Below are 26,247 nucleotides of genomic sequence, written 5' to 3' on the forward strand. Positions count from 1 at the left end.
ATACAACTTATTATCAAATATTTAGAGGTGGGATACCTTCTACTGAGTTTTTGGTTAGGGAGGCCCCTGATGTACCAAAATTATACTGGCTATTGCCAAGGCACTTGGATACCATCAGAACTAGATTCTCAGTTGCTGAAGACACCACATCCTGGGGTTGTAGGACACTGAGAAATCAAGCTGGAGCTGGACTTGAGGCCCCTTCCTGTTGACTAGTTGGCATGATGCTGGGAAGAGCTGTGCAGCCTACTGCTGGAGAAAAGTAATCAACAGTCTTTTTCTTTAAAAAACAAACAAAAAAAAAAAACAAAAAACTGAGAGCTAGAGAGATGGCTTAGCAGTTAAGGTGCTTGCCTGCAAAGCCTAAGGATCCAGGTTCGATTCTCCAGGTCCCACTTAAGCCAGATGCACATGGTGGGGCATGTATCTGGAGTTCGTTTGCAGTGGCTAGAGGCCCTGGCACGCCCATTCTCTCTGTGTGTCCTTCTCTCTATCTCTAATAAATAAATAATAAATCAGAAAAAAAATGGAACACTTGATAAATTTGCATGCCATCCTCATGCTAATCATCTCTGTATTGTTCCAATTTTAGTATATGTGCTGCCAAAGTGAGCACATTCATCAAAAGTCTTAAGCAGCAGTGGATCCTACAAGCTTCATGCCTGGCCAGCCAGGATAAAATGTGCCAACTGGTGCAATGGTGGCATGTCTGTCATGGGAAAAGCAATTGCTCTCCTGCTTGGTATAGGAAACCTAATCAAAATTCTATGTTTGGGGAGGTCATAAGCCTTCGGGGGAAAGTGATATGAATTAGGAGCAAGGTAGCTTTTTCTTGATAGTTGGCTAGGGCTGGCTCACAGAAACATGGATGCCATCTTGCCTGCGTTGGTAGGATTGAAACTCGCATCTGATCCAGTATCATCCAGAATAACCAAAAATGACCTTCTCAGCCACCCTCAGCAACAGCACCAGCACAGCTTCCTGCTTCTTCCTTGGTTTGTCAGGCTTAGCCCCATGGTGGGCTCTTCCTGAGTCAGTGTTCTTAGGCCCACCACCCAGTCAGGTTTCTCCCTACACATTTCCTGAGCCTGATTGTGAGACTTATTCTAATTAGATACCTGGTTCATATAAATGGGCCTGAGATATGTGTGCAAGCCCACCATGCCCTTCCTCTCTTCTTTCCTTCCCACAAAAGCATGCGAGATTCTTTTGACTAGAATGATTTCTCTCTTAACTCTTCCTAAAATAAGTCTCATAATTTACCCTTCTCTGAGTCCATATTTTCAATTCTTTAATCGCTTAGACAAGGACCTGAAGTTGGGGTTCATAGGGCTTGGGGGGGGTCACTTGCATCTTTTTTTGTTTTTTTTTAAATGTTTTTATTTTTATGTATTTATTTGAAAAACAATGTGAATGCCAGAGTCTCCAGCCACTGCAAACGAATTCCAGACACATGTGCCACCCCATGCATCTGGCTTACATGGGTCCTAGGGAATTGAACTTGAGTCCTTTGGGTTTGCAGGCAAGCACCTCAATTGCTAAGTCATCTCCCCAGCCTCCCCCCTTTTTTTTAGGTAGACATCTTGCCTTAGCAAAAACTGACCTGGAATTCACTATGTAGTCTCAGAGTGGCCTTGAACTCATAGTGATTCTGCTATATCTGCATCCAGAGTGCTGGGATTAAAGGTATGTGTCACCATGCCCAGCTCCCCTGAATCTTTATGGAACTCGAATCTCTCCCAGGACTCCAATCCCACATCAAATTTACTATGGTTGTTGGGCTAAATGGATATATTATGTCGACCAAACTACCTTCTAAATACTTATGTTTATGCCCATATATTATACCCATATATTAATGCTACTCTCATTTTTGGTAAGAGAAGCTTCTCTTTTCAAATTGTGGTGACCAATAGAGAGACTCAAAACTCATCAACGTGCTAAGAAGTAACAGTTGAGTGTTTAGCACTAAACCAGACATTTCTATCACCCTCCCAAGTCTCAGGGACCATTACAGAAGAGGTGGTAGAAAAAATGTAAGCGCCAAAGGAAGGGAAGAGGGCTTTGCAACACTTCCCCCCCCCCCATAAAACAAAGTGGCTATGGTATTCATGACCTCACAGTGGCTGACCTTACCTACACAAGACTTGCATAATAGAAGGGAAAAATTATGACATCAAAATAGAACATGGACTAGTTGGAAAGAAGGGGATCAGTGGGGGGTGGGTAGATGAGGGAGGACAAAAGTGGGAGGCAAGAGGGAATTATGATCATGGTATATTGTGTATATATATGGGGCTGTCAGTAAGAAGTTTTTAAAAAATCTGTGTTTGTTGGTTGTTGAACATCCAGATATTTGTTTATTATTTTTTGGCTCTAACTACCTACAAAATGTGGGCTACCTTACTTCTAATTATTATCAGAAGGAAGGAAGGAAGAAAGAAAGGAAGGAAGGAGAAGGAAGGAAAGAGAGGCCCCAAAGACAAAAAGAAAAAAAAATAATTTTTTGAGGTAGATAGGGTCTCACTCTGGCCCAGGCTGACCTGGAATTCACTATGTGGTCTCAGGGTGGCCTCGAACTCACGGCATCCTCCTACCTCTGCCTCCTAAGTGCTGGGATTAAAGGTGTGTACCGCCATTCCTGGCAATTTTCTCTTTAAGACAGAGTTTTGTAGTTGTGTCCCAGGCTGTGCCTGGAACTCACATCCTCAGAGCTTCATCTGAGTAATAGGATTTCATGCAGCACCACACCCATTTTCAGAAGTGATACTCTAAACAAGTATCTAGGTTCAACCTTAGAACCATTAAAAAAACAAGTCTTGGGCTGGAGAGATGGCTTAACGGTTAAGGTGTTTGTCTGCAAAGCCAAAGCATCCTGATTTGACTCTCCAGGACCCTCGTAAGCCAGATGCACAAGGGGGTGCATGTGTCTGGAGTTCATTTGCAGTGGCTGGAGGCCCTGGAGCACCCATTCTATCTCCCCCTCTCTCTGCCTCATTCTCTCTTTAAATAAATAAATATTAAAGACATGTGCCACCATGCCTGGCCTTATTAAAAAAAAAAAGCCTTGCTGGCCATGGTGGTGCATGCCTTTAATCCTAGCACTTGGGAAGCAGAGGTAGAAGGAGTGCCGTGAGTTTAAGGCCACCCTGAGACGACGTAGTGAATTCCAGGTCAGCCTGGGCTGCAGCGAGACCCTACCTCAGAAAAAAATAAAAAAGTTTTAGCCAGTTATGGTGGTGCACACTTTTAATCTCAGCAGAAGTAAGAGGGTCACCGTGAGTTCAAGGTCATTCTGAGACTATATATAGTGAATTCCAAATCAGCCTGGGCTTGGAATTGAGGTGAGACTCTACCTCAAAAAAGCAAAAACAAACAAATATAACCTTGTAGGCCAGGCATGGTGGTGCACATTTTAATTCCAGCACTCCACTAGGAAGGCTGAGGCAGGAGGTAGGAAGATCACAGTGAGTTCTAGGCCAGCCTGAATTCCAGGTAAGCCTGGAATAGAGGAAAACCTTATCTGGAAACCCTTTTGATGCATGCATGGTTGGAGTCCTAGGGAAGATTGGATGTTCATACTAGGCCAGTGAACTACTCCTCCTGGTCCATGTCTAATTTATCAAATAATTGAAAATGTGGACTCACAAAAGTGTAAATTATGAATTTATGAGATTTATTTTAGGAGGAAAAGCAAAGTAGGAAAGCTCAAGCCAGAGAAGCTGGGAAGATGGTAAAATGATGGAGAAAACCTTTCTCACATCTCCAAGGAGGAAACCCTCTGGAGAAGGAGCTCACACATTTGGGAAGCAAGCAGGAAAGTGGCAAAAACAAAATAGGAAAATGCTTAGGCAAGAAGTTCTCCCTGCTCCCAACCAGGCCCACACAGGGAAAGAGAGAGCTAAAAGGGTGGCAAGGGGCTAAGAGCCCAGTAGAGCTCACGCACACGGTTCAGGCTGATTTATATGAATCAAATATTCAATTAGAATAAGGTTCCTCAGCAGACTCAGGTATGTAAGGGAGGGATCTGATTGGCTATTGGGCACAAGAGACTGGGTCAGCCCACAGTTATGTCAAACCCAGGAAAAGTTAAAAAAGAAGCAGGAAAAAAAAAATAAGAAGAAGCAGGAAGCTATTGTTGAAGAGTTGTTGCTTGCAGCCATCTTGAGTGATACTATATCAGACTCTGTTCTAGTCTTGTCAGAGCAGGCAAGGTGGCATCCATGTTTCTGTGGGCCAGTCCCTAGCTAACAAAAACATTTCTATCTGGGCTGGAGAGATGGCTTAGCAGTTAAGCGCTTTCCTATGAAGCCTAAGAACCCTGGTTTGAGGCTCGGTTCCCCAGGTCCCACGTTAGCCAGATGCACAAGGGGGCGCACGCGTCTGGAGTTCCTTTGCAGAGGCTGGAAGCCCTGGTGCGCCCATTCTCTCTCTCCCCCTCTATCTGTCTTTCTCTCTGTGTCTGTCGCTCTCAAATAAATAAAAAATTTAAAAAAAAAATTCTATCAAAAAAAGCCTGTGTTTCACCTTCCAAGGCTCAGGGTCTATTGAGGAAGAGGTGGTGGAAAGAATGTAAGAGCCAAAGGAAGGGTAGGACTCCTTACAAAGTGCTCCCCCCAGACACAAAATGACCTGGATATCCATGACTTCACAGTGCCTGACACTACCTACACAAGACCATCATTAGAGGAAGAAAAGATCATGACATCAAAATAAAAGAGAGACTGACTGAGAGGGGGAGGGGATATGATGGAGAGTGGAGTTTCAAAGGGGAAAGTAGGGGAAGGGAGGGCATTATCATGGGATTTTTTTAATAATCGTGGAAGTTGTTAATAAAAAATTTTTTTTGGAAAAAAAAGGCTGTGTTGTTCCTAATTGTTATCATTCTCTTTCTCTCTCTCCTCTTTCTCTGTCTGTCTCTCTGTGTCTCTCTCTCTCTCTCTCACACACACACACACACACACACACACACACACACACACACACATATTGCCCTGGCCAGCAGGGAATCAAACAAGGACGTGAGGTGAATATCAACCTGAATGAAAGTAGGCAAACAGACACAAGAAGGAGACCATGCTAGACATTTGTCACAGCCTCGAGAGTTTATTCTTACATGTAGGTTTATATAGGGTTGTAGGGGGAAGGGGACGTGGTTAGGGCAAAGATCACAGAGTTACTGGTTAAACCGCAATGCCTTTGTTTCTTCATCAGCTACTGGCAGGATGGGGGAATGCTTAGCCAGGTGTACGATCCCATTGTTTCTGGTAGTTGAGTATTAGGTGAGGAAGTAGAAGCTTAACTTGCTATATGGCAGTCTTTGTTTCTGGTAGTTGAGTATTAGGTGAGGAAGTAGAAACTTTAACTAGCTATATGGCAGTCTCTGTCAACATGGCCGAGGTTTGGTTCATGGCTCCCAACATATCCTCCCTTCTTTTATACAAAAAAAGGGAAGGCCCGCTTTGCAGTGGTGGGCATTAACCAACTGGGGGAGTAGGGACCCGACTCCTCCCGTGGGATGTCTTTTTCCCACAATCTTTGGCCCTTGGTACCTTTTGGGGAGGGGAGGCAGGGCCTATGTGGCCGGAGAGCAAGGCACGGCCTTAGTGATAACAGTTATGGTACCAACCTCCATGCAAGCCAGGTATACCTCTCAGGGAATCCAGAAGCGGTCAGATAAGGACCTTCCCTTGCGGTGCTTTGCCTCACACCCACATTGGTGTCCGTATCACACTCACTTTATTGTAAGTTGATATGCATAGGTCTGAATCCTATGCAGCTCCCGTAGGAGGGGTAGCTATTTGGCCAAGACAGGTAGACCGCAGCAATAGCAGAGGTGTAGAAGACAGCAGTATAGTAAGTAAGTACAGAATGTAAGATCAAGGGAGAGTGACCACTGAAGGTGGTAGGTCTTCAGTGGCAATGCCTCGATCCACCAGCTCCAGTCTGTGATAATGGACCTGTAAAGGCTGCACCTTAATGGCTTTAATCTGTTGACATATAAAAGACATGATTTTAATTATAATAATGGGTCCGATTGTGAGTGAGAGGATTAAGATAAGTAGAGGTCCTTCCAGCTTTGTCCTGTTAGGGAAAAAGGGAGATTCTCTCAGGAAAGTGTTTCTTCCCTGGATATGTGAGATGTCACTGGAGGATCATCAGCTTGTTTTACAAGTCTCTCTGGAAGCCATCTCGCAGCATTTTCTTTGATGTCAAATAAGCACACTGATCCTCAGCCCCAAATGAGTACTGGGTCTGGGCCATTCCATTTTAAAGTTAAAGGATCTTTCCACATGGCTTTGGCAAAGGTATTTTTTGTATTTGTGTGCCAAGAGCATTTAGCAGCTGAATTTCCCTGAGTATCAAGGGTTAAAAAGTTTAGGACAAACAGCGCATGATGAAGAATGTTTTTTGGAGAGCCTTTAATGGGATATAAATCCCCCGTTTTTAACTTTTGGAGGGTAAATGGACCCAGAAGAGGGGCCCCTCCTGCCAGAACACCCCAGTGGGTGTAAAGACAGTGGCACAAATGACCAGGAGAAGAGGCTATTTATAAGAGATAAAAGTGACCCTTTGGCTCAGAATTGTAGCCTCCACTATCTTTAGGGCCTCTAAGATTTACCACAGGTAAACTAAATGTAAAATGCTGACAATTCTCAGGGTATAAGGGAAAAAGTAATCTTTTAGGTCAATAATGATTTTACAATATCCTGTAGGAATTGTTACTGGAGTGGGGAGGCCTGGTTGTAGGGCTCCCATAGGTACCACGGCCTTATTAATTTTTCTAAGGTCCTGGAGCAATCTCCATTTTAAGGGCAATTTAGAAACACTCCACTGCGGGGGCCTCTGGCCTCCCACCACCTGTTAAGATAAACCTATCATTTTAAAAGTTTTAAAGTACCATTGTTTGCTCAGTCCATCACAATGGAGATTACCTTATCCTCAGTGTTTTTGATCCAAGTAGGTTTCTCTGTTTTAGATTCTCCTTCTTTTTTCTTATCCCTCTCTGGCCATCAGCGGACAAAATTCAGGGAGAACTAGGATAAAGTCTGAGAGAGCCAGGGACATGTCCTATAGTGTATAGCTCGGACCTCTGTGTGAACATTTACAATAGACTTCATTAAACACTTGAAGAAAAAAGGCAATAGGCCTAAGAGAAGCAGAAGGCAAGCTCCCACAGCTGTAAAGCTGCCTATCCAGGAACTCAGAGAGTCCCAACCAGGCAACACAGACTTAATTGTAGTAAATAATTCATTAGTAGCCTTAGTAGCATCAAAATTAAGATGACTATTCTGTATAGTTAGAATTTTTGAATGTAAGTTAACCAAATCTAACAAAATGTTATCATGGTGCCAAAATTGAGACAGTTACTTTACATACAATAGAGTAGAATTCGGTCTTTTTTGAGCCCAAACAGCTAAGTAAATATTAATATAACCCTTGATAAAGTTTTTGAAAGAAAAATATTATTTGACAACCAATGATTTTGGCTTAAACTTGATAGCTATTGATTTTTATGTACCACAGAAATTTTTATTAACATAAAAAATTTTATGTTTTACCCATGACTTAAATTTGATAAAGTTTAAGTAAGCTATTCCAACAAATCCCAGGAAGATGAAAGTTATTATTATTGAAATTGAATCACTTAAACCTAAGTGATTAAACCTAGTTATGACCATTCAATAAAATTAGCATAAATAAGACAGAAGCTATCTGTAAAGTCACAATGTCTTTAGGTATGAGTACTTTACCTTTGGAAATTAACCATTTCTATGTGAGCCTTTATCTTTAGAATAGTTAAAACCTTGATGAAAAGAGGAACCTAATTTACTTTACTGAGAGAGTCTTAAAGCCAGTTTTATAACCCTTAAATCACAACAAATTAGCATTAGTGACCTGTTAATGAGTGAGGCCTTATCATAAGAATCAGTTTATCTATTTAACATTTTGTCTAGTGAGAGACTTTATCTAACAGATGTGACTTTAGGTGTTCATAAGAGATGAACTAAAGAGAACCACAGTTATATGCTGTATTCCTTTTTCCTTGTCAGAGACAATTGGCCATTTTTGTCTCTAGTCAGAGTCTGGGGGACACATGGCTTAAACTTGCATGGGGTTTGAGATAAAGGGGGTTTCATCTGTTTTATTTTTTCAGAGTCCAGCTTTCCATGAATTTAAGTAGCATATATTGGAAAGCAAGAACAAAATGAAATTACAGAGCAGAGAGATAAGCATCCTGACATTTCTTTTCCTATTTCGAAGTTGTTTGTTTTTACATAGCAAATTTACCCATTTGCAAAACACAAGGTGATAGACTCTTGTCTATGTTTAACCTGGTTAAACTTCCAATTACATCTGTACTTATGACTTTGTGACCCACCTAACATAGGCATCACCTGAGTCTAATGTAAGATGAATTTAGATTAAGACTATGTCCCTATATAAAACTTTTAGAGTATCCTTAAGAGTCTGTAAACAGTTGAAGGATCTCTAACTTTAGGCATGGCATTTAGGTTTAGCCTGAAAATTCTTTCCTACATACGCACATCTTTATCCACATACTTTAACATTCTCAGTACCACTCAAAAAGCATTTTAATGAGCATTCTATGTCCCAACATTGAAAAATTCTTTCTTAGTTCCTTTAATCAATTTATTTCACCCCATCATTAATTATCTTTTTTTTTAATTCCCCCGAGGGGGTGCACTGTTCCTGGAAGTACTGCAATACCAGGTCGATGCGTGGAGTGGACAGAGCAAGCTCTTATCCCAACTCCGAGCTACAAAATTTCATTTAATATATTATCCTCAGATAGAGGACGTATCAGATATTAAACTGATAAGAACAGATATTACACTTGATCTTAGCCAAAAGGCCGAGAAGTGATTATCTTTCTTATAAGGCTATTAAAAAATTACACCAAATTGATTAATATTATTACTTAAAAGAAAACAGTCTTAATATACAATTTTATATCATTAATACCAATAACACTCTTGGTAATGATTTCATAAGGAGTAGCTAAGGCAAATTGTGTTGTTATCTTGAGGCAGGCTGGCTCAGAAGTCAGGTCAGTTGCCTCCTCCTTTTAAGTAACAGGACATTACAATCTTTTTAAAAAATATCTGGCAGATTATAAGTTACCTCTTTAGAGGAAGTTTTGTTGTTTTTAATAATCCTCTATGTAAGGTGAACTTGATCTAGAACAAATATCTGGCAAATTCACTCCTTAAAAGACATTTAACTTTTCCTTTCTAATTTCTATGCTTAGGTCTTTGATTTCCTTGAAATTGTTCTCTAGAAGAGAAAGGAATATCACCTGTGTCCATCTTATCTCTTTAGTTACAAACAGTCACAAACATGACATGACTAGCAAGCACAGTGAGCACACATAAACACATACACACACACACACACACACACACAGAGAACAAATCCTCCTGATAAAATCAAAAACTTGCTTACAGAACTTGAAACAATCTTAATTCCTTGTGCTTTTAGAGAAGTTTTAAGCCTTTCAACAATTTATGCTTACTTAGGGTCTGTCCCATGATAGAAAAGGAAAGAGAAGAAATAGCAAGACCAGAGAGCAACGTTCCCAGTTGAAGAACTGGCATGGGGGGGTTCCCCGATGGGCCTGACCGCAATGTTAAGAGCTGGCAGCCACTCTAAGAGCATTTACTGGCTGTTGTGTACCCAGTATTGTTGATAGGAAGAGAGGCTAGATAGGAGGTCTTTGCCAATGCCCGAATGGGCTGTCGGGATTCGCACAGGGAGCTAGGGGCCTTCAGCCAATGCCAGAGGGTAGCCCTGGCCAAGAGGCTTCAGTTGCCCTGTCGCTATGTTGCAATTCCACGCGATGGCGCCGACCGAAAGTAAAAGGAGGAAGAGAAGTGCAAAAAAGAAAGTCCTGCAATTCTTGTGCCTTGAAAAAAATGACTCAATAGTCCTTACTTTAATTGCCTAAAATTTGTCACTTACCTCAAACACATCAGTTTCGCAGGCGGGCTTTTCTGCGTCGATCGCGGTGCGGGTCTGTATTACAGGGGAATTGCCTGTAGTGACCTCTATGCAGACCTTCACTCACCCCTCCGGTGGGGTGGCGGTCTAATGGCTGGGACGGCCGTCCACTCGAGCGACGTTCAGGTCTTTCTTCGTACCGCGGGCCTCACATTCGGGCGCCACTTGCCCCGGCCAGCGGGGAGTCGAACAAGGACGTGAGGTGAATATCAACCTGAATGAAAGTAGGCAAACAGACACAAGAAGGAGACCATGCTAGACATTTGTCACAGCCTCAAGAGTTTATTCTTACATGTAGGTTTATATAGGGTTGTAGGGGGAAGGGGACGTGGTCAGGGCAAGGAGTTGTAGGGGGAAGGGGCATAGTTAGGGCAAAGATCACAGGGTTACTGGTTAAACTGCAATGCCTTTGTTTCTTCATCAGCTACTGGCAGGATGGGGGAATGTTTAGCCAGGATCCCATTGTTTCTGGTAGTTGAGTATTACGTGAGGAAGTAGAAGCTTAACTTGCTATATGGCAGTCTCTGTCAACATGGCCGAGGTTTGGTTGGCTCCAAACAACATATATTTTATATATATGTATGTATGTATGTATGTATGTTTGTATGTATGTATATTATATGTGTGTGTGTGTGTATTCTGGAGCCAATTAATCCAGCATGGCTTATTTTCACTGGTCGAGCTCTGTGCAATGTCTCCTTCATGGTGTCGGCAACCTGTTGGGTGGGTGACAGTACTGAACCTGCAGGCAGCCCTTTCAAGTGTATCTCCTGAAAGATGGCACTGCAACTTGCCGCACTGGTGCAGCCTGGATGTGCAAAATGAGTAGGGCAAGATGATGGGTTTGTCTTTGGGAAAATTCACCAACGATTGACATTAGTGGTGCTAAGGTTCACAAGTCTATTCAAGATGAGCATGGCTGAGCTTGATAAAGTCCCATAGGCAAGTTTAGCCTCCAAGTTGCTTTCTGTGGGGATATTGTATAGCAACTTCCTGAAACTTTCCTTCCTGGAGGGGGGTACCAGATGAAGTACCAAATTAAAACATAGGCAGGAATCAGAAAAGATAAGGCTCCCCGTCCAGGCTGCTAGGGAATATTTCTGGTCCTGCCTTGCCTCAGCCAGCAAGAGCATTGGGAGCTACCAGGAAGAGATTATGTCCACTCTCGCTGATCGTGAACAAATCAAAAGAGCTGGAAGAAGAAAATGGGACCAACTGAACAGCTCCAGAATATCTACAGAGAGCATCCCACAAACTTCTTTTCCTAGGGGGGGAGGGAGGGAATTACCATGGGATTTTTTTTATAAACATGGAAAATGCTAATAAAAACTGAAAAAAAAAAGAAGAAAGAAAAAACCAAAAAAAAAAAAAAAAACCCAAAAAACCTTCTTTTCTTCATACATCAGCACTGAGAACACCACTGGAGATCACAAAGATCCCAGCATCCAAGCCAGCTGACATACTTAACCAGCTGAGACAATCCCACAGTGCATCAAAATATGAGCCAGTTTCACAACTCAATATAGTGTTGTAGGAAAGAACCTAAAAGTTGAACTAATTTACTGTGTTACTAGAAGAGTTACTTGCTGAGGAGCTAAACTTATCTTTGTCAGCAGATGGAAAAAATCCCAAAGAGATAACTGTCCAGAAAGGGCCCAGAGGGTTGATAAGAAGGAAAGACAGTTTAAGCTAAAACAAAGTAAAACGGAGTTCATTGTTAGGGTGGCCTGAGTACAGAAATGATTGATATGCAAATTTCCACGTACCCCTCCCTTTGGCTATGAAAACTATTCAATGGAAATAAAATCTCAGCTCAGCTCTTCTTTGAAGGGCTACCTCAAGCTCTTTGGCTCCCAGATAATAAACTCCTCTACTTTTACTCATACTGGCATTGTAGTGATCTTTCTAGAGAATTTCTGCAACATCTCTGGTGGTTCCAGTGAGATTTTCCTTCACCATGACCCCCTTTGGTCAGAACAGCAGCTGGTCCTGGGCCTCCTAGCCTGTCAAAGTTTCCTGGAACTGGTCGATTGTGGTGACCCCTTATAGGCAGACCAAGGAGACTGTGAAACCCAGGGCTAGAGCTCCTGAGTGGAAGGAGATGGGACTGAGCCAGATGTCTGTATCAGGTAAGCACTCCCCAGGGAAACTGGAATTAGAATTTAAAACTGAGATTGTGACTAGTCAGGTTTGAATTATACTCACAGTGATTTCAAGGTCTAGAGGAGCAGTTATGGATTAATCCCCACAGGAGGAGTTCCAAACCTTGAGGCAGTTCCAAAATGATGGCCCTCCTTCCTTGAGGATTGATGTTGTTCCAGTCTCAGTAACTAACTAGATTAGGATTATGAGTGGGATTAAATAGGAAACTCTGAGTGAATGAATGAGTGAGGGAAGATGGCCATCTGGAGTCTGTATGAAAAGTACACTTGATAGGAATGTGTGTACAAGTAGGTATGTGGCTCACAGCCCTAAGGCTGTAGAGTGATTTCTGTCCCGTGCAGCACAAGCTCAGGAAAGCTTTGTCTTTGGGTCTGTTCTGCAGCTCCAGCACGGTAGGAAACTCACTGTGAAGAAGTCCTCCACCAAGCCCATTGTCCTAGACTTCATGGTCAAAATGCAACCATACTTCAAAAGGGACTTTTCAGGGCTGGAGAGATGGCTTAGCAGTTAAGCGCTTGCCTGTGAAGCCTAAGGACCCCGGTTCGAGCCTCGGTTCCCCAGGTCCCACGTTAGCCAGATGCACAAGGGGGCGCACGCGTCTGGAGTTCGTTTGCAGAGGCTGGAAGCCCTGGCGCGCCCATTCTCTCTCTCTCCCTCTGTCTTTCTCTCTCTGTCTGTCGCTCTCAAATAAATAAATAAATAAATAAATAATTTTAAAAGGGACTATTCAGGAGGTTATAATACTGAGAGGACATCAGGAAAGGCTGGCTTTTAATGTTGAGTGGCCCCAGAGGAAACACTGAAAGTAACTGAGATCATAGACAGGAAAAATGCAAGAATCTCCTACTTTTATATATATAGACAACTGCTATACTTACAGACAACAAACCATGGAGATGCTCCGTCTTTTAAAAGCTATAAAATGGTGAGCCAAGCGTGGTGGCATATGCCTTTATTCCCAGTACTTGGGAGGCAGAGGTAGGAGGATGACTATGAGTTCAAGACCACCCTGAGACTACATAGTGAATTACAGATCAGCCTGAGCTAGAGTGAGATTTTACCACGAAAAACAAAACAAAACAAAAAGCTATAAAATGGCAAGATTAGGTAGGGGGCTACAGGGAGAAATCCAAACTCTCCCTGGAATTAAAAAACAACAACAAAACTAGCCCAGCTAGAGTCGGACCAGAAACTTCAAGGCCAAAGATCACCCCCGCACAGCTGCCTCCTAACATACTCTCAAGTAATGAGGTACAGGTTGACAGAACTTAAAGTTGGCTAAACCTGAGGCCACAGAAGGAAGGGGGCGGGGGGGGGGTGGTAAAAGGAGATAGCGCTGTCTGGGATACTGGGAAATTCCATCACTCCAGAGCCTGACACTAAGGAAAGGGTTAAATGATAGAAAAACACAAAACAAGTAAAAGTCTCACTGCAAGGTTAATAAAAGGCTTCTGAGGGGGGCAGGATAGATGGCTTAGTGGTCAAGGCATTTGCCTGCAAAGCCAAAGGATCCCATTTCTATTCTCCAAGACCCATGTAAGCCAGATGCACAAGGGGGCAAATGCATCAGGAGTTTGTTTGCAGGGGCTGGAGGCCCTGGTGTGCCCATTCTCTCTCTCCCTTTTTTCTCTCTCAACAAAAATAATATGTATACATAATATATATATATTAAGGCTTCTGAGCTAAACAAATGCCAGTGCACATCACTCAAGCCCTAAACCCAACCACATACCTACCAGAAGTGGAGGGAGAGCCTCTCCACACTTGCAAAGGAGGACTATGCTGTCTTGCTATTTCCCAGGGGCAAAAGGTCAATCAGGAATAACTAAATTCTGGGGCCAGTCCCAGGCAAATGTTAGAAACCTGGGGAAACTCATCTGTCTTGCTTTCACATGCTTTCACATGCTGGGGTGATTCTCTGAGGCAAGCTGTGTCCCCCATGAACTTAGGTGTTCTGAATGCTAGGTTCCCAGCTGATGGAGATTTGGGAATTAATGCCTCCTAGAGGGAGTGTATTGTTGGGGGCAGGCTTATGGGTGTTATAGCCAGTTTCCCCATGCCAGTGTTTGGCACACTCTCCTGTTGCTATCGTCCACCTTATGTAGGCCAGGGGGTGATGTTCACCCTCTGCTCATGCCATTGTTTTCCCCTGCCATTGTGGAGCTTCCCCCTAGAGTCTGTAAGCCAAAATAAACCTATTTTTTTCTACAAGCGGCTCTTGGTCACGTGATTTCTGGTAGCAATGCAAATCTGACTGCAACACAAGCATAAAATGGGGGACTGCACATGAGCAGTCACCTGCAATTGCAATGTGTTACTTAGTGCTTCCCCTGCAGGCCTAGATCTGCATGATGGCCAGCTGGTCCTGGAACAGGAGGGGAACCTGACACACAAGTCTTACTGTTAGATAGGGAGACAAGGCACAGGCCTCTCTGGGTTTATGCTGCCCCAGGGAAATCTTTGATGGCTCTGTTTTCTTGGCTTCCCCACCTTCCAGATCCAGGGGAATCTACAGACACAAGGAATCACAGTGTTTATCCCCCCAGCATGATGATGGGTGAGCCCAAAATGTCTGCAAACAAATGGGGACTTCTTATAAGAAATGGTAACCATTTTAAGTTTACTTTATCTATCTATGCTTTTTTTTTTTTTCTCAGCCAGGTCATTTTTATTTTTATTTTTGTTTTTTTTAAATTTTTATTAACATTTTCCATGATTATAAAATATATCCCATGGTAATTCCCTCCCTCCCCACCCCCACACTTTCCCATTTGAAATTCCATTCTCCATCATATTACCTCCCCATTACAATCATTGTAATTACATATATACAATATCAACCTATTAAGTATCCTCCTCCCTTCCTTTCTCTACCCTTTATGTCTCCTTTTTAACTTACTGGCCTCTGCTACTAAGTATTTTCATTCTCATGCAGAAGCCCAGTCATCTGTAGCTAGGATCCACATATGAGAGAGAACATGTGGCGCTTGGCTTTCTGGGTCTGGGTTACCTCACTTAGTATAATCCTTTCCAGGTCCATCCATTTTTCTGCAAATTTCATAACTTCATTTTTCTTTACCGCTGAGTAGAACTCCATTGTATAAATGTGCCACATCTTCATTATCCACTCATCAGTTGAGGGACATCTAGGCTGGTTCCATTTCCCAGCTATTATAAATTGAGCAGCAATAAACATGGTTGAGCACGTACTTCTAAGGAAATGTGATGAGTCTTTTCGATATATGCCTAGGAGTGCTATAGCTGGGTCATATGGTAGATCAATCTCTAGCTGTTTTAGGAACCTCCACACTGTTTTCCACAATGGCTGGACCAGATTGCATTCCTACCAGCAGTGCAGAAGGGTTCCTTTTTTTTCCACATCCCCGCCAACATTTATGATCATTTGTTTTCATGATGGTGGCCAATCTGACAGGAGTGAGATGGAATCTCAATGTAGTTTTAATCTGCATTTCCCTGATGACTAGTGACATAGAACTTTTTTTAGATGCTTATATGCCATTCGTATTTCTTCCTTTGAGAACTCTCTATTTAGCTCCATAGCCCATTTTTTGATTGGCTTGTTTGATTCCTTATTATTTAACTTTTTGAGTTCTTTGTATATCCTAGATATCCTTTATCAGATATATAGCTGGTGAAGATTTTTTCCCATTCTGTAGGTTGCCTCTTTGCTTTTTTCACTGTGTCCTTTGCGGTGCAAAATCTTTGTAATTTCATTAGGTCCCAGTGGTTAATCTGTGGTTTTATTGCCTGAGCAATTGGGGTTGTATTCAGAAAGTCTTTGCCAAGACCAATATGTTGAAGGGTTTCCCCTACTTTTTCCTCTAGCAGTTTCAGAGTTTCTGGTCTGATGTTAAGGTCTTTAATCCATTTGGACTTAATTCTTGTGCATGGCGAGAGAGAAGAATCTATTTTCATCCTTCTGCAGATATATATCCAGTTTTCAAAACACCATTTGCTGAAGAGGCTGTCTCTTCTCCAATGAGTATTTTTGGCATTTTTATCGAACATCAGGTGGCTATAGCTACTTGGGCTTACATCTGGGTCCTCTATTCTGTTCCACTGATCTACATGTCTGTTTTTGTGCCAGTACCATGCTGTTTTTGTTACTATGGCTCTGTAGTATAGGTTAAAATCAGGTATGGTGATACCACCAGCCTCTCTTTTGTTGCTCAGTATTATTTTAGATATTCGAGGTTTTTTGTGATTCCAAATGAATTTTTGGATTGTTTTTTCTATTTCCATGAAGAAAGCTTTGGAATTTTGATAGGGATTGCATTAAATGTGTAGATTGCTTTAGGTAAGATTGCCGTTTTCACAATATTGATTCTTCCAATCCAGGAACAAGGGATGTTTCTCCACTTTCTAGTGTCTTCTGCAATTTCTCGCTTGAGTGTTTTAAAGTTCTCATTGTAGAGATTCTTTACTTCCTTGGTTAGGTTTATTCCAAGGTACTTTATTTTTTTTGATGCAATTGTGAATGGGAGTGATTTTCTGATTTCATCCTCTGTGTGTTTGTTGTTAGCATATATGAAGGCTACTGATTTCTGTGTATTTATTTTGTATCCTGCTACATTGCTGTATCTATCTATGCTTTTATGGAACTGCTAAGACTATTGTCCCAAGATTTGTGTTTAGATTTAGAAATACTCAGTACTGAGTTTGTCAGAATTTTTCTAATAATGTTCTAGGTGCTTTCATATTTTTTGTATATGTTTCAATATGTGTTTTAGAAACTTATTTAAAAAAAAAGAGGTTCCAAGCCAGGCATGGTGGTATATACCTTTAATCCCAGCACTTAGGAGGCAGAGTTAAGAGGAACACCGTGAGGTCAAGCACACCCTGTGACTACATAGTGAATTCCAGGTTAACTTGGGCTAGAGTAAGACCCTACCTTGCAAAACAACAACAACAAAAAGGTTCCAAAAATCAATAAATGATATTTTATATATATTGGGGGGGGGGTAAATAAGTCTGGGTAAAGAAAAAGTCTGGTCTACTCCTTTATAAAAGGTTATTTCAAAGAACCTTTTGAGGATAATAGAAAACCAACTTAAATGGTCATATTAAAAAGTCTTATGAGGGGCTGGAGGGATGGCTTAGCAGTTAAGGCATTTGCCTGTAAAAGCAAAGGACCCTGGTTCGATTCCCCAGGGCCCACGTTAGCCAGATGCACAAGAGGGCACATGTGTCTGCAGTTCGTTTGCAGTCACTGGAGGCCCTAGGGCACCCATTCTCTCTCTTTCTCACTCTCTCTCTCCTTCTTTCTCTGTAAAATAAATAAATAAATAAAAATAAAATATTTTAAAAGTCTTATGATAAGGATAATAAAGTTTTGCTGGTAGTTATAGTGAGATAAACCAAATGAAGGGATAAACTGAAGAAGAAATTTTAAATGTTGGATATTAAATGTTTGATAAAAAGATTGTTGCAGAATGGTTACACAAATTGTAAGATAAAAGCATTTGGTGAAGGTATGAATAAATTTAAATAGAAAGCTTAAAGACAAAGTTGATTAACTAAATCTGAAAGTACTCAATCAGATTACAGACTGTTTGAAATTAAGAGTTTATATCAAACTAACAAAGGATGGCACTAGGATGTTATGATATTCAGGTTGTAAATTTAAAACTTTAACTTGCTGATATATTAATCTGGTCATGATAATAGTTGTAAGGTTGTAAAAGACTAACTTTAAAATGCTCAATCAAGTTATCTATATTCCTTGACTTGTCAACCACAAATGGTATTAAATTCTCTTATAAGATTATTATATTTAAAAAACAACACTGTAGCTTTATAATGGTTCCTGTCTTGTTCATGTTGTTATCGTGGTTTGGCTTTATTCGTCTTTTTTAATTAAAAAAATTTTTTTTATTTAATTTATTTATTTATTTGAGAGTGACAGAGAGAAAGAGAGAGAATGGGCACGTCAGGGCTTTCAGCCACTGCAAACGAATGCGTGCACCCCCTTGTGCATCTGGCTAACGTGGGTCCTGGGGAATCGAGCCCTGAACTGGGGTCCTTAGGCTTCACAGACAAGCGCTTAACCACTAAGCCATCTCTCCAGCCCTGGCTTTATTCTTTTTCTTTTTTTCCCCATTTTCTTTTTTTTCTTTTGACAATTTTTATTAACATTTTCCATGATTATAAAAAATATCCCCTGGTAATACCCTCCTTCCACCTCCCCCCACTTTCCCCTTTGAAATTCCATTCTCCATCATATTCCCTCCTCATCTCAATCATTGTAGTTACATATATACAATATCAACCTATTAAATACCCTCCTCCCTTGGCTTTATTCTTTTTTAAAAATTTTTTTTTTAGCATTTTCCATGATTATAAAAAAATATCCCATGGCTTTATTCTTAATCAATATAATTATGTGTATGTATAATCAGTCTTAGTCAAGGTCATTGCTTATAGATATATTGATACATAAGACATGTTCCCTGCTCTAGAAAAATGATCTTAACCTCTATTGTTCTGCTTCCAGTTTTGAGACTAATTGGTACCTACATAGGTATTTAGACTAACCAAAGTTATTGTCAAACACAGATGTCAAGTTTTTATACTGTCTTGTCTTTTCCTGACATACAATTTCTAGATCAAATCAATTGATTTAAAATTGTGGGAAAAATATTGTTTCCAGGGCTGCTAACATGATCTGCCTGTATTTATAACTGACAGATATTTAAAAGCTAAAATGAGTATGTTTCTATGTTCCAGATATAGTTTACACTGTCACCTGACAACTAAACTTAAATGCTAATCAGAATGATTTTAAACTATGTGTCATTCTCTGGCCAGGTCTGCTTTGCTTACCAGATAGGTTCTGCACTTCTCTAACTAAATCTGTTTTGCCAATCAGATGTGTACAATCTCTCTGAGTGATTGATAACCACATGTAGGCCAGGCATGGTGATGCATGCCTTTAATCCCAGCACTTGGGAGGCAGAGGTAGGAGGATCACCATGAGTTCGAGGCCACCCTGAGACTACATAGTGAATTCCAGGTCAGCCTTGGCTAGAGTGAGAACCTATCTCAAAAAACATCTGGCTAATGTGAGTCCTGGGGAATCGAGCCTTGAACCGAGGTCCTTAGGCTTCATAGGCAAGCACTTAACCACTAAGCCATCTCTCCAGCCCCTCCAAGAGACTTTGTCTTTCATCCCAGATCAGATACAGTTCTTGCCTTGTATTATATCCTTTTCCAAGGGACTATCTGTTTCTTATTGAGGAATGTCCTGTGCTCCCCTCCTCACAATAGGATTAGTTACAGTCACTCTTGCTGACTAATCTTGTACAGAGAAGGCGCTCCTGGCTATCTTGTTTTGGCTTTATTTTATTACAATAATTGTTTTTTTTTTCTTTTTGAGGTAGGGTTTCACTCTAGCTCAGGCTTTCCTGGAATTCACTATGTAGTCTCAGGGTGGCTGGCCTTGAACTCACGGTGATCCTCCTACCTCTGCCTCCCGAGTGCTGGGATTAAAGGCGTGCGCCACCACGCCCAGCAATTTTATTACAATAATTGTTTTGTGTTGCTGTCCATACTTTCAAAGACAATAATCATGAACTAGTCTGTGCTTCTGATAATTAAAATATAAGATTTAATAGTAACAGTGTCAGTCTTCCCAATGACAACTGACAAAAGCTTGGCCCTAAAAGTCACACTTATCCAAGGCTCCAGAGTTCTTACAGCTGTTGTACCCCAGACCTTAGGTCTGCCCCCTATGTAGACTACATGAGGATCCTGGATGGCTCTTTAATGGGGCCTCTCATAATACTTATAATGGGACTTATGTTAAAATCCTAAGTTTTAAATGCTCTGTCCATGTTTATTCAAACAAGGAAAATACAGGTGATACCCCAGGAGTACCAGCCATTACATACAAAATCATAAACTGTTAGGATGATAAAGATGAGGAAATGTGGTAGAAAAGAAGTTAAAAGTTGAACTGATTCACTGAGTTACTTACTGTAAGAGCTAATTGCTGAGGAGCTAAATTTATCTTTGTCAGCATATGGAAAAATCCCAAAGAGGGAACTGTTTAGAAAGGGTCCAGAGGGATGATAAGAAGGAAAGACAGTTTAGGCTAAAACAAAGTAAAATGGAGTTCTTTTTTTTTTTTTTAAATATGGAACGCTTCACGAATTTGCGAGTCATCCTTGTGCAGGGGCCATGCTAATCTTCTCTGTATCGTTCCAATTTTAGTATATGTGCTGCCGAAGCAAGCACAAAATGGAGTTCATTGTTAGGGTGGCCTGAGTACAGAAATGATTGATATGCAAATTGTCACATCTTGTTCACTTACCCTCCCCTTGGCTATGAAAACTATAAAATGAAAATAAAATCTTAGCTCAGGGTCAAAGCTTCTTTGGAGAGCTATGTCAAGCTCTTTGGCCCCTGGGTAAATAAATTTTCATTCATACTGCTGTTCAAGTGAACTTTCCAGAGAATTTTTGCAACATAAGTGAGCTAGAAACTTACTCCAAAAGGTAATCTAGCTGGTTGACATTGGAGCAGTACATACTTCAAAGCTGTGTATGTAGGTTTGAACTGAAAGTGCTAATTGTTAGATGAAAATTGAAAAACCTCTATCCTAAAGCTATGTCCTGTACTGCATAGACTTTTGTGCTGACACTGATGTTTTGGTACTGTTTCAACGCCATGATATGTATTACAGCCCCTATTGTAAATCATCTTATGCTTCTTTTTATATCTGCCCACTAGCTAACTTTTTATGTTTGTTTCTGTAAAACTTGCCTGTTGCATACTCGAGGTCTCTGACAGTTGGCTCGGGCTCTGAGCTCAGAGAACTAGTAATAATTAATAGCCTAATATAAGGTATTAAAAACTCTGAGCTAGCTGGGCGTGGTGGTGCATGCCTTTAATCCCAGTACTCGGGAGGCAGAGGTAGGAGGATCGCCATGAGTTCGAGGCCACCCTGAGACTTCACAGTGACTTCCAGGTCAGCCTGAGCTAGAGTGAGACCCTACCTCGAAAAACAAAACAAAACAAAAATAAATAAATAAAAATAAAAAGTCTGAGCCATCAGATCTCAGGGTTCAGGCTTTGAAAGAGATTCCCCTCAGCATATGCCAGCACGAAAGTAAACTGATTCTCCACTCAGTCTCTGAGTTCTGTGAGCCTTAGTTTCCCATCTGTGGTGGTTTGATTCAGGTGTCTCCCATAAATTTAGGTGTTCTGAATGCTAGGTTCCCAGCTGATGGAGATTTGGGAATCAACACCTTCAGGAGGCAGTGTATTGTTGGGGGCGGGCTTATGGGCGTTATAGCCAGCTCCCCCTTGCAAATATTTGACACACTCTCCTGTTGTTCACCTGATACTGGCCAGGGGGTGATATCCACCCTCTGTTCATGCCATTGTTTTCCCTGCCATCATGGAGCTTCCCCCCTCGAGCCTGTAAGCCAAAATAAACCATTTTTTTCCCCACAAGCTGCTCTTGGTTGTATTATTTCTACCAGCAATGAGAACTTGACTGCAACACCATCTCAATTACACCTTCACTACCAGGTTGCATAAAAATGGAAAGCCCAGCTGGACTGGAGGCACATGCCTTTAATCCTACAATTTGGGAGGCAGAGGTAGGAGTCCCAAGTTTGAGGCCAGCCTGGGACTACAGAGTGAGTTCCACGTTAGTTAGTTCCAGGTAGCATGAGACCCTACCTCAAAAAAAAAAAAAAAAAAAAAGGCCAATCATGGTGATACACACCTTTAATCCCAGCACTCAGGAGACAGAGATAGGAGGATCACTGTGAGTTCAAGGCCATCCTGAGACTACATAGTGAGGTTCCAGGTCAGCCTAGGCTAGTGTGAAACCCAAACTCAAACAAAAAAAGCTGGGCATGGTGGTGCACACCTTTAATTTCACCACTTGGAGGCAGAGGTAGGAGGATCACTGTGAGTTCAAGGCCACCCTGAGACTACATAGGTAATTCCAGGTCAGCCTGGACCAGAGTGAGACCCCACCTTGAAAAACAAACAAATAAACAAACATACATACATACATCCCAGGGAGGGCAAGAATTCAAAACTTACCTCACTAAGAATTCTTGACTTGTTAGATTTGATGTACTTGCAGTATATATATATATATATATATATATGTATATATATATATATATATATATACATACATATATATATATATATATATATTTTAAGATTTTTATTTATTTATTTGATTATTTGAGAGTGACAGAGAGAAAGAGGCAGATAGAGAGTGAGACAGAGAATGGGCGCGCCAGGGCTTCCAGCCAATGCAAACGAACTCCAGACGCGAGCGTCCCCTTGTGCATCTGGCTAACGTGGGACCTGGGGAACCGAGCCTTGAACCGGGATCCGTAGGCTTCACAGGCAAGCGCTTAACTGCTATGCCATCTCTCCAGCCCCTTGCAGTATATTTTGCCTTAAAAAGAATAATTTGTAGACCTGGCGTGGTGGCGCACGCCTTTAATCCCAGCACTCAGGAGGTAGAGGTAAGAGGATCACTGTGAGTTCGATGCCAGCCTGAGACTGCATGGTAAATTCCAGGTCAGCCTGGGCCAGAGTGAGACCCTACTCAAAAACAAAACAAAACAAAACAAGAATAATTTGTGACGGTGGCCCACATCATTAATCATTAATCCCTGCATTTAGGAGACAGAGGTAGGAATATCTCTGTGAGTTTGAGGCCACCCTCTGACTACATAGTAAATTCCAGGTCAGCCTGGGCTAGAGTGAGACCCTACCTCAAAAAATAAAAATAGGGCTGGAGAGATGGCTTAGCAGTTAAGGTGTTTGCCTGCAAAGCCAAAGGATCCGGGTTCAATTCTCCAGGTCCCACATAAGCCAGATGCACAAGGGGGCACAAGCACCTGGAGTTCATTTGCAGCGGCTGGAGGCCCTGGCGTGCCCATTCTCTCCTTCTCTCTCTTTCTCTCAAATAAATAAATGAAATATATTTTAAAAATTAAAAAAAAATAAAAATAAGGTAGCCAGGCATGGTGGCACATGCCTTTAATCCCAGCACTTGGGAGGCAAAGGCTAGAAGATCGCTATGAGTTCCAGTCCACTCTGAGACTACACAGTGAGTTCCAGGTCAGCCTGCGCTAGAGTGAGACCCTACCTCAGAAAACCAAAAATAAATAAATAAGATAAAAATAAGGGGCTGGAGATATGGCTTAGCATTTAAAGCGCTTGCCTGCAAAGCCTAAGGACTCAGGTTTGATTCCCCAGTACTCACATAAACCAGATGTACAAGGTGGTTCATGCATCTGGAGTTTTCAGTGGCTAGAGGCCCTGGCATGCCCATTCTCCCCCTCTCTCTTTCTGTACTTCTTTCTCTCTCAAATAATAAATAAAATATTAGAAAAAATAAAAATAGCCAGGCATGGTGGCACATGCCTTTAATCCCAGCACTTGGGAAGCAGAGGTAAGAGGATCACTGTGAGTTTGAGGCCACCCTGAGGCTACATAGTGAATTCCAGGACAGCCTGGACTAGTGGGAGACCCTAACTCAAAAAAACCCAAAAGACAAAATAATCATAATTTGTGAGGGCTAGAGAGATGGCTTAGCTGTTAAGGCACTTGCCTCCAAAGCCTGAGGACTCATGCTCGTCTCAGATCCCACACAAGGTGGACGCACAGGCGACACAAGTACACGGTCACACTGGGGGGCGCACACGTCTGGAGGTCAACTGAAGTGGCTGGAAGCCCTGGCGTGCCAATTCTCTCTCTCTCTCTCAAAAAATAAGAAATAATTTCTGGGCTGGAGAGATGGCTTAGTGGTTAAGGCACTTACCTGCAACAAAGGACCTAGGTTCAATTCCCCAGGACCCACATAAAGCCAGATGCATGAGGTGGTGCATGCATCTGGAGTTTGCAGTGGCTAGGGGCCCTGGCACACCCATTCTTGTTCTCTCTCTGTCTCTCAAATATCTCTGTCTCTGAAGTAAACAAATAAAATATTTAAAAAAATAATTTGTGTGTGAAGGTTAATTTTTGTCACTTGTGATATTTCATAATTTTAGTGCTTGTTTTGAGGAAGGGTCTCATGTGGCCCAGGCTGACATGGAATTCACTGCAATCCAGGCTGCCCTTGAGCTCAAGGTGATTCTCCTACTTCACCCTCCCAAGTGACACGATTAAGGCCTTGAGCAATCATACCCAGTTTGGGGCACTTCTTATTTTCTTTAATCTCCATTCATGCATATATATTCCATTCTCACCCCCCTCTTTTGTTTTTGAGGCAGGGTCTTACTGTAGCTCAGGCTGAACTGGAACTCACTATGTACTCCCAGGTTGACCTTAAACTCACAGTGATCCTGCTAAGTGTTGGGACTAAAGGCATGCTTCACTACGCCTAGTTGTCCATGCTTGTGTGTGTTTATTTCTAAGATTGGATTTTATGTTAGTTTTGTCTTTTTCTCCAGTCTATTATTGGGTTCTCTCTTATTACTCTTCCTATGAACAACTCACATCTTTCCCTCTCCTTCCAATCTGTTTTTCTATATACTCTCCTCCTTATTCCTATTTATTTTCCATAATTACAACCTTCTATAGGCAAAACAACTTCTAAAATCTGTGCAACTTAACAGTATCTCAACTTCTTTCTTCCTAATACCTGTGAACCTGAGTAGATTCACATGCTCTGATGGGTTAAAGGATTGACCTGAGACCAGCTTTGTTAGATCTGAGTCAGAATCAGAACTAACCAGGGCAAGGTGAATGAGAAAAAAAACAGATCTCACTGGCTATAGACTGCTTCACTGGGGTCAAGCAGTGAAGGACTGTAAGACCTCTTTTGGGGCTTGAGGCTACAGTGGTGTATTTACAGCTGAGCAGACTTTTATATAAAAATGAGGGGCGAGAAGAATGTAAGCAAGGATGTGGGTTTGGGAAAGCAAGCTAGGAACAAGGCCATGTTCCTTGCTGATGAAACAGTTACAACTTTTAAGATTAAACTGCACTGTCTTCAGGATATGAATATGTTATTGTACAGAACAGTGGCTTTTCATTGAACAGGTGTTGTGTTTCTATTTCTTTTCTGGTCCCAAGATCTGGTGATGTGTTATTACCAAGGAATTTGGCCTTCATTCTGTTTCAGGGTCCACTTTTCTCAGCAACTTTAGAACTTAATTAACCCTTCAAGCAACTTTAGTGCATCATTAACCCTTCACTACCATCTATTTCAAAGTCAATACTGGTCTTCACCCTAACCCACCTTACACCCTTCCTACTTCTGAGTAAACAGACCCCTACCTAGCATACTGATTCACTCTATCCTTGCTTCTTTACCCACCAGCAAAAATTCAAGTCAGAGCTAGGCATGGTGGCGCACGCCTTTAACCCCAGCACTCAGGAGGCAGAGGTAGGAGAATCGCAGTGAGTTCAAGGCCACCCTGAGACTACAGAGTTAATTCCAGGTCAGCCTGGACCAGAGTGAGACCCTACCTCAAAAAACCAAAAAAAAAAAAAAAAAAAAAATTCAAGTCAGAAGGACCACTGTTGTTCATTCACTACTAGGATATTAGCATGGTAGGCATTTCACCAGCTTGAGTCATTGGTGATGTTCCTCTGGGAGTCATGCAGAAGTCATATCTGGCACCTTGAATTCTTACCCTGAAGATACAATTCTGACAAAATATTTAAGAATTCAGTTGAGGGCTGGAGAAATGGCTTAGTGGTTAAGCCCTTGCCTGTGTAGCCTAAGGACTCTGGTTCAAGGCTCGATTCCCCAGGACCCACGTTAGCCAGATGCACAAGGGGGTGCATGCGTCTGGAGTTCATTTTCAGTGGCTGGAGGCCCTGGTGCACCCATTCTCTCTCCCTCCCTCTTTCTCTCTCTGTATGTTGCTCTCAAATAAATAAATAAAAATAAACGGAAAACAATATTAAAAAAAAAAAAAAGAATTCAGTTGAGAAACAGATAAACAAGATAACCTGAGATGCAAAAATCCCAATGCAGTTGTAGTAGAAGAAATTTAACAAAGAAACCAGGCCCAGATGAGACTCTAAAACACAGGTTGTTTTTTGTTT

At 41.7% G+C, this 26,247-nt stretch overlaps 2 non-coding genes and 1 pseudogene across 2 annotated transcripts; all 3 read right to left on the reverse strand.

Moving 5' to 3' along the window:
* Positions 1-520: 520 nt before the first annotated feature.
* Positions 521-616, reverse strand: LOC123461869 (annotated as a pseudogene).
* Positions 617-8,699: 8,083 nt separating this feature from the next.
* On the reverse strand, positions 8,700-8,890 carry LOC123462011. Its single transcript, XR_006638046.1, has one exon. It is a non-coding gene; the product is annotated as a U2 spliceosomal RNA (small nuclear RNA).
* Positions 8,891-20,335: 11,445 nt separating this feature from the next.
* Positions 20,336-20,442, reverse strand: LOC123461796. The gene has a single exon (XR_006637861.1). It is a non-coding gene; the product is annotated as a U6 spliceosomal RNA (small nuclear RNA).
* Between the last annotated feature and the right edge of the window lie 5,805 nt (positions 20,443-26,247).

Source organism: Jaculus jaculus, chromosome 6 (genome assembly GCF_020740685.1).
Source record: "Jaculus jaculus isolate mJacJac1 chromosome 6, mJacJac1.mat.Y.cur, whole genome shotgun sequence".
Classification (NCBI taxonomy): domain Eukaryota; kingdom Metazoa; phylum Chordata; class Mammalia; order Rodentia; family Dipodidae; genus Jaculus; species Jaculus jaculus.